This window comes from Anticarsia gemmatalis, chromosome 16 (genome assembly GCF_050436995.1).
Source record: "Anticarsia gemmatalis isolate Benzon Research Colony breed Stoneville strain chromosome 16, ilAntGemm2 primary, whole genome shotgun sequence".
NCBI lineage: Eukaryota > Metazoa > Arthropoda > Insecta > Lepidoptera > Erebidae > Anticarsia > Anticarsia gemmatalis.
The window spans coordinates 3,376,559-3,385,950 of record NC_134760.1 but is presented as its reverse complement, the minus strand read 5'-3'; the positions used below and the strand labels follow the sequence as shown (position 1 = coordinate 3,385,950).

The 9,392-nt window shown below is 33.6% G+C and overlaps 1 non-coding gene across 1 annotated transcript; it reads left to right on the top strand.

The window, feature by feature from the left end:
- The first annotated feature begins 8,152 nt into the window (after nt 1-8,152).
- TRNAA-CGC (transfer RNA alanine (anticodon CGC)) lies at nt 8,153-8,224 on the top strand. Its single transcript has one exon. It is a non-coding gene; the product is annotated as a tRNA-Ala (tRNA).
- The last annotated feature ends 1,168 nt before the right edge of the window (nt 8,225-9,392 follow it).

The following is a 9,392-nucleotide window of genomic DNA, read 5'->3' as shown; positions in this document are numbered from 1 at the left end:
TTTATCTTTGATCTCAGCAGACCTTTAAACAGGCCGTTTACGATTTCAGAAGTTCGTTACGCAATCTTGCAAGTTTGAGAATTTTTAATACAGCTCTTGAAGTTATGTGAAGTTTCCAATCCGCACTTGAACAGCATGGTGGACTCAGGGCCTTACCTCCCTCATTACGGAAGCAGAGCTTTAGCCAGCAGCGGGATTTTCATGGGTTAAATTTACCGAAAATCAAACCAACGTACAGTAATATGAACGATATACGGATCTTTTTCAAGCAAATACCAACATGCCAATGTACACACGATTCAAAATTTAAACATTCAAATTCGAATATAGAACAAACAAAAAGCGGCCAGCCGATTACGTAAACAAAATATATGAACGTTCGGCAACCGCAAAAAACTGCTGACATCTGACAAACGGCCATTTTTGATTCAATATGGCCGCCAATGCAACGGTGCAGTCAGCGTTTTTGTAAATGTATTTGTTTAACCAATGATGCTTTATTCTGTTTTTATTTAGTTTGGATGTAGGTAAACGCGATTCGAAAATTTCTAGTTTTGCTTTATTTGAAAATTTTGGTTTGTTTTTGTTAATTATCGTGGTGTAACTAATGCAACTAAAAGATTGGTGGAATGGTTCGTGACGGAGTTTCAATCGAGCATATCGTGCGATTAGGGAAGTTACATAAGTAGTGATCAAGAAATCAAAATCAAGTAAAGTATCAAAATGAAGCAAAAAAAAGAATAATAGAAACAAAAGAAATTTCACTTTTTACTTAAGTAATCGATAGTAAGTTAGTATGAATCGAAAAGTGATTAGTATATTTTGCGAAGCTCGATATTGGCAGCTGTATTTCCATGAGCGACTTTAGATTGGTATTGAGCATTCTCAATTATGCTTCAATATTTTCTGAAGAAAACAAAAGAGTTATCTTGTTCAAGAAGTATACGAAATCTCATACAAGGAATATACGCTTTTATCGAAAATGACGCAACCACGTGCAATTCTCTTATGGTTATCTGAGGGCATCAGCGAGTGGGTTGTCATAGATATGAAATGTCTGAGCTGTGGCGGACACGTCACGTTTTGACACCGTAGTCTAGAAGTGCGAATATGTATTGATAACATCGTGGCTTTTACTTTCATAGGCCATATAAGGATGATAGAATAAACTAGCAAGGATTTCTAGTGGCACATATTTTTTTGTACTTTCATGAATTATGTTATTTCTATCTCAGGAAGTAGAAAATTATACGACGCGAACAACGACATTTCGCGGATTTAATAGAAAAAAGTAGTTTTTAATATGTGAGCAATATTTTTTTTACTTTTCGATGAAAGTAAACTTATGAGTCTTTATATTAAGAACAACCTCAGCACTTAAAATCCTATCGACGTAATTTTTTAAAAGTAGCTCTATCAAAACCGGACTAATTTATTATTGCAAAGTATATCTGCAATATATTTTTCCTTTTTCGAACAACAAATTTCTCAGTTGCAGATATAATTTGAATATCTGTAAAGTACAAATTCATATCTATGGATATCTTGGCGGGATCTTGGTCCCCATATACCAAGTGACTAGTCGCAGATGTGCGCTATTAAAGCCTGTAGTGTACTGCAAGCTATGCGAAACTAATATCAAATTAATTTGTATAAAAATTATAAAATTTTGTAACTTATTTGATTACAAAATATTTAATGTTCGCAGGGCTTCAAATACACAGTAAACAGATTCCGTTAGCTCTACGTACTAAAGATATTTTAACCTAATACTACCTCTAATAAAATCTTGTTACGTACTCATATGCTTCAATTAATTATTAAGTTATTCTTCTTTTCAATCGGTGGCCATTGATTGACGTCTGTACTGCAACACTCGTTAATTAGTTAATAATACCTTGACTTAGTAAAACGCTGTCAATGACCATTCTATTTGATAGTTATTTTGTGGCTACAATGTTACAATTAGATGTATACACAAATTTTTAGCTTCTTTTTTGCATCGTTTTATTTACTTTTATGCTCTTATCAATAGACGCAAGTAAACATTCACTAATGCCAATATAACTTATCTACATAACAATATATCTTCGCCCATATACTGGAAGAAAACCCTTACCAAAACTATAGACCGAACTAACATTAAGATTTAAGTAAGGGACAGTGGAAAGTAGAATCACTTCGCAATTACAGACTGACAAATGTAAGGATATTAGACACACATGTGCCACTAAGTTCTGGGACGGACTCCCCCCCTCGCCCCCCTCCTTGTGGGGACAACCCCCGAAGGAATTTAGTTTTGAATTGATTAAGTTGCGAATTTGGATAAGGATTTTTGAATGTGTTTGGCACGGCAAGTTTTTCGGTATCGTGTGGTATAAAATGACGTAAGTATACAATGTCTTCTGAAAGTAGATTACAAGAGAAATTGAAGGCATGAAATTTCTTTTTTTTGCACCATATTATTTTAATCACGCGCGATGAGACTATTAGAGATATTTTTTTCAAATAACAGAAGGTTCCCATTGCAGCTCAATTTTAAGACACAATGATGTTTGCATCATACGAGATGGTTTAGGACGTCAGTACCATTAATTGACTGCGGTCGATAAGACGCATTATAACAAAATCATCATGGGTTAACGACATTTAGTCCATTTTTTGCAATTGCTCAGTAGTTACTGATCGTAGAAGTTTAAGGTGACATCTTTGTCTTTTATCATACTTGGAAAAAACACCTTAACATTACATAATAAATATGTATTCTAATTAAAAATCATAACCCAATATGCAAAATAACACACATCCTTTATATCATCATTAATCTGGCAAACGTTACGGAAACCGTATCTGATTGAATCAGCTGAACAACCAGTTAACATGACCTCTCGTGACGGTGTAGTGTCGAACAATTGTTGTGAGAACACAAAGGTGGAGGGGTCAGGTAAGATTGGTGAGTGTTTCCCTTGCAACGCTAGTAATAAGTGTGGAGCTTTCGTTGCGCCTACGCACCGCCTACGATGTTGGCCTATCTATGACATGTGGTACGACCATAGTGTTAGGAGACTGTGAATAAAGATATTATTGAAAATTGTATAATATTTCATTTCAAATATCATAATAATGTGTTTAATAGCTTGGTAGGACTATACTCTCGATTATCGTTGTATCAAATCCCTAAAATAAGCTTACCTTCTACAGATATGAGTGTTGGAAAGTGTGTAGCGACATTTCCCTCCCTCAAGATTGTTATAGTAATTACGATATATACTACTTTAACAAAACTACTATACAATGAGTAGAAATTCTTAAACCATGTCCAATTCGAAAAACTTTGTGAAAATTACCCACCCTAAATAACTCTCGGGTAGTTGATGTATCAACTTTATACAAGATTACATGTTTTTTAGATTATTTTATAAATTTTATTTTATAAATAATCAAAAAAAAATCTCTCATAGACTCTCAAATCTCAGCTATGAGCTGATTACACAGGCCAGTCAATCATTCACTACTACAAAATTTGAAAGAGCTAAGCATAGGTTTCTTTCTCTCTCTCTCTGCCTCTCTCTTATAATTGGCAATAACTTAATCACAAAAAATCCACCCCACCGAATTTTCGCCACAATGTCCTCAACCTAACTTGAACCCAGGACGATATTTACTGCGACTCACAGGCAGCATGATGTCCACAGTACCACACGGTACGTGTGAACATCTGGCACACTTCCGTGCTCACACTTGTCTCATTATACAGTACCATAATACCTATTTAAGACCTTCACTTTATGGTCACTACGTTAATGAAATGGTCTCGGAGCAAAGTTCAGCTTCCTTACTTCGTTTGTTTTGATTTGAATAGTGCAACTAGGAAGTTTAGGTACTATGTTGTTTTCTGTCGTTTTCGTGTCGAGTGGTGTTAAAAGTATCAACAAAATAGGTCACTTTATAAGATTTTTGTAGGGATTTTTTTAATGATTTCAAGTCTATTTACGTCTTTAAAAATTGCATGTTCAAATGTTTCTGTATTTTTATAATCTCACGCCAGTAAAATGTAACCAAAGACTAAAGCAGGGGCAAACCGAAATCTTCTTACTTTTCGTTATTTTTAATGTTGGTCCCATGTTTTTAGGTGTAGCTAATTGCCAAATGCTTTAAATAAATAGTAATTGCAATATTTAGAAACAGTTATTGCACTTTGCACGACTTGGGTATCGCATCATAAAGACTGGCATAATAATAATCAGCGCACCTTTTTCACTAATTAACTAACAATAAAAAAAATAGATACCAACTGGATTTTCAAATCGATAGTGGTTTATATTCGTAGTTGTTTCATGTTAAGTGTTAGGAATGTAACCTTTTAGACGATTTACTATAGAATAGCTTAAATAGTGATAAAATTCCGTGCTGGCGTGAAATTACACAAGAATAAGGAATGATAGTCTTGTATGGACATTGGACAACGCAAGCACATTTTAGTTCAGTGACTCAATCAATGGATTACCTAGTTTCTACTAATTATTTTATTTAAAGGTGGAAATTGACTTTGTAATGAATGCACCACATACGTTAGGTAGAGAATATTTAGCAAGATGTATCTTTGCAAAGCATCCATTGTCATGTTCGGGCCCAAGTAAACCTATCAATAGAAGCTGCTATGTTATAAAAAGTATCCTCATTATATAATAGTATTAACTCCAAATAAATCTACGCAATGCTTATTATATCTAGCGCAACTTAAAAAAAACTGCTATAGCTACTAACTGTAGGTGGAATTAGGAAGCTATTGACAAAAAGAAAAGTCAAATGAATCTTAAATTGAGCTTTTTGAAGTGATACATCCAACATTTGATGCTCAATTGTTATTAAACTCGGTGCTTCACCAATTATTCCTTGCAAAATTAATATCAAAATTTCAGCGGCACACATGAAATCCAAACAATCCTAACATAACTTAGCAATAATCTTGGGAGGCCATTAAGTTTTCAATAAGAGAGGATGGGCCACATATTGCAGAATATTCGTGGGCCATTATAATTTTGATACGGGTAAGGGATCGCCAGTAGGAATTAACTTATCACGTTGGTACCGCATCTGCATACCTTAAACATTTATGTGAGGGGGACGGACTTTGGTGATTGTACGATTGCTTTATTTTATTGTTCAAGACGTTTTATCAACTGTTGAGAGTTAAGTTTTGAAACACGACAACCTTACTAATGAAGAAATGTGTAGCGTGCACCTACTTGATTATATTTCAGCGTTTCATCTTCTAGAACCTTTCAGTGTGCGTTAAAGCGTACAAATAGAAAGTAACGTCGAACCGAAAATGACTACCATCTTCTTTTTTTTATGATTTAAAGAATGTGTCAGAAAGCATACAATTCGTATATATACATTTTTAATTTAATAAATTATAATACAATAACAAACAATAATGAAACTCGATAAACTTTAAAAAAAGTTCAATAATGTATAGTTTTATCAACAAAACATCTTTCAATTGCGTCTTCCTTCTTCAAACACGACATCCAAAAACAAAAGACCCCAATTACAATCAGAATATTATTCCATAATTACGTTATTCAAAGTCCGTGCCTGTCCCCACCCCGGTCTGGACACGGGACTAAGACACATATCTCAGTCGGGGATGCAAGAAATGCCCACACCCCAATATGTAGATTTGTACCTCTCCCAGGCGGTGGTCATTATTGTAGCACGATTGGAGTGTGTTGATACTTGTTATTAGTAATTTTATAAAGATAGGAATAAATAAGCAAGCTTTCAACATGCATTGTAGAAGTTTTAAAGAAATGGTGCATATTTTGAAACTGGTCTTTTGATTCGCGGTTTGTAGCGCATTACAGTAACATGGTTAGCGTTGTGTTAGCATATTTCGTAAATGTATGTTAAGCAGCATTTGACAAAGACATTTGATGTTTCACTGTAACTTTCTCGAAAATAAAATAAACTTGCATAGTTTGAAGAATTTTTAAAGCTTGACGTATTACCTAAACATTTTAAATTCCATAGTTCTGTGTAACACTTAACAGTAGCAAATATAACAACAAAAAATGGACATCATCATTAATTTATGGACCAAAAGTCAAGACCAAAAGGTGATATTATTCGCATAACACGCAAAATAATTTCTTAAATTATACACTAGTAAGAACTCGACATCAAAACAATTAATAAACAGTAGTTTACCATCACAATAAGTAAATAAAACCCTTTCTCAAAAGTATCAAGAGCTATCACCGTTTCCGCGAAGCATACCTCTACCAATCAGCACGTAGAGAGAATGTTTTGTCTGCGTCGAGTTGGCAAGTGTGCCGTGTGACAGAGCGGCTCGTGACGCATGTGCCTCCAATATCCCTCATTGTGGACGACATGTTTCTGTTACACAACCCTTGTAGGATAAGAGATGGGGATTGATTTATGTTAGGTTAAGTCATCGTAAGAAATGCTCTTTTTTGCCATATTCTTGTTCTTTAAAAGCCTCTAAATTGTATAAGCAGGATTTTTTGTTATTGTAGGAAGTTTTGTTAGGAAATTTTAAATACGATAGAGTATTAGTGCAGTCAAATTAAAATTTGTTTAAATTCGAAACCTAATTGAGAAGTTTAAAATGGTACTCTCTAGTAATTATTTGCAATCAATGATGCTATATCTTAAGATGACATTAATTATATTGATGGACAATTTCTAATTTTCCTATTAATTCTACAAACAAATACATACTTCAGTTGCCAATTAAAAAATTACCAACGAAATAATACATTCAAAATCTCTAGCTCTTACACTACGTCTCAAGACATCTCGTACTAGGGTTGTCCAACACAGACACCAATAATATAATAACATGAGAACTGCGATTGTCGTATGTGCGTCTAAAGGAATTATTAATGGCTTTCTGCACCCGACGGGCAGAACGGCTTGAATATGGGCTTATTTAAATAGTTTGTGTAGACCGGACTCGTACCTTTGATTTAACTAAGGCATTGGTGTGGAAAATTGACTTAAGATTTCAGAAGTTACTTGGTGGGTTGTTTTATTTATAGGTACAGTTATTGATTATGTGTAGGTTAAATTATGATCGTGTTGCTAGCCAAGGTGGGTGTTATAAATAGAATGTGTTGCTGGCTAATTCCAATTTCTGGTGACAAGAAATATGTTTTGTTAGGCTTACTCTGAATGACATTTTTATTTGTGAAAACAGTTCTTTAGTTTGCTGTTTAGTTTAAAGACTGACGTGCATGTCAAAATTTACTTAAAAAGCGAAAAATTGTTCTTAATTTTTCCGTTTATCAAAGTCAGTTTGTTTCTACTTTATTATTATTTCTTTTATTCTTGTCAATAATCTTTGAAATAATCAATGCATTTTAATATAACTTTTTATCACGGTATTTCTAGACGACAGAAAACTTATTTTTTTTTAAACACACTTGTTTTAGAAAACTACTTCAACTTTTAACTAAAGATTATATCTATTATCCACTACTAACTATTCTCCAGAAATAGGTATTTCGTTAGTATTTGTTAAACAATAACAAATTAAATCAAGAAATAGTCAATGCTATAAACAAGACGTATAATTTGCATGCGACGTTCGTCAGCCTTCGAGTGCCGAGGAGCTGGACAATGAAATATTTGCTCATTAGTACCGCCACTGATTAATTGGCCTTCTTAGGGCAGGGTGTGGTTGTGTTAATAGCGGGAATACGAATGATAGAATACGAATGTGAAGTTAATAATATTTTAGTAATTTACTGTTGTATTGATATGTCTTTGAGTTGAATATGAGGTTTATTAATTGTTCTATGACGTACAAAAATATATTCCTTTATATTTCATGCATAACTAAAAGAGGAACTTGTAGCAAAGTTATTCTTAAGATTTGGAGGGCAAAAGGAAAATATAGAAATTTTACATTACTCTTCATATGATTCGTAGAATCCTAGTGTACTAAGCTAAGTACTGATTGAAGACTTTGACCAACAAGAACTTAAAACAATAGTAATTTTATTTGTCATTCGCTCGCTACTTAGTAGTACCAAGTACCAAGTGTATATCGTGCTATAGAACGTGGGTGTACCTTCATACAAGTCTCTAAATCTAGTCACATAAATACACAAAATGTTTCATCGGGGATGTAACTCAGTGGTAGAGTGTCTGCTTCGCATGCTGAAAGTCCTGGGTTCAAATCCCAGCATCTCCAAACTCTTCTTTTTGTATCTTTTTTACAATTAAATAGTATTAATCTTAAATTATACGCAGAAATTAAGGAGAAAACGAGAATGAGACTTCAGTAAGTTTTTGTTAAATGTTTTGGCAGCAATTTATTGCAAGTATAAGATGAAGTCAATTCTTTGTACTTTCAGTTCATTAACAGTTATGTTTTGAATGAATAGAAAAATAAAGCGTCTGTTAACTAAGGACATTCATCAAATTCTCGATATGTTTCTAAATAATGACAAATATAGAATACTTCAAATACGATGTCATAAAGATCGAGCTAAATAATGAGACTAGATTAATGTAGAATCTTAAAACAGCGACCACAAATGCGAATACCATCTCAAAACACATCAGTAATGATAATCAAGTCAAAACATATTAATTTTAAGCCCACATCTGCATTCTGTATATAAACACGTAAAGTTACGGGTTAGTTTCTGAGGTCATAGTTGTGAAACGTCCGATATTTACATACATTTACATATCATACGAATAGGGACCGAATTTCCTACTTTTAGTGTAAGGTAAGGCTCTAATTGAAACTCCTAATGTATGTATAAGTTATGGGTTGATGGTATGGAATTGTGGTTGAGATTCTATTGGGATGGTATTTTCAGGTAAAATATCCAAACCATATAACCTTTAGTATCTTATTCTTTCAGACCCAAGGGATCCTAGTGCGGTTTTAGGGAATGAACGTCGAGCAGAGAAGGTAAAGTACGATTTCTTAGCACCCATATGGCACGCTCTGTTTTCACCATATTTAAAAAATTGAGATATATTTATTGCTTGCATTATTCTTTTAACAAATACCTAGTTGGTAAAAATGAGTATAAAGTACCTAAGTAGATCCATTACTACGACGCCAATAAAGAGTTGATAGTTATCAAATCGTAAACAATGGTAACCAAATCTTATATTTGTGAATCAATCCCCACGTAATTCATTCACACGTAAGTCATTGTTGCCACTTTTAGCACTAAGCCAAAAACAACAGCTTTTGCAGACACATGAATAGCAAATAATCATCAACACCATTTCCTCTTTGGGACATATTAAAGATGTCCTCGTACAGGTACCAATGAAAATCAGATAGATCATCCAAAATATAATTTTACAAAATCATTTAAAATACCTCAACAATATCC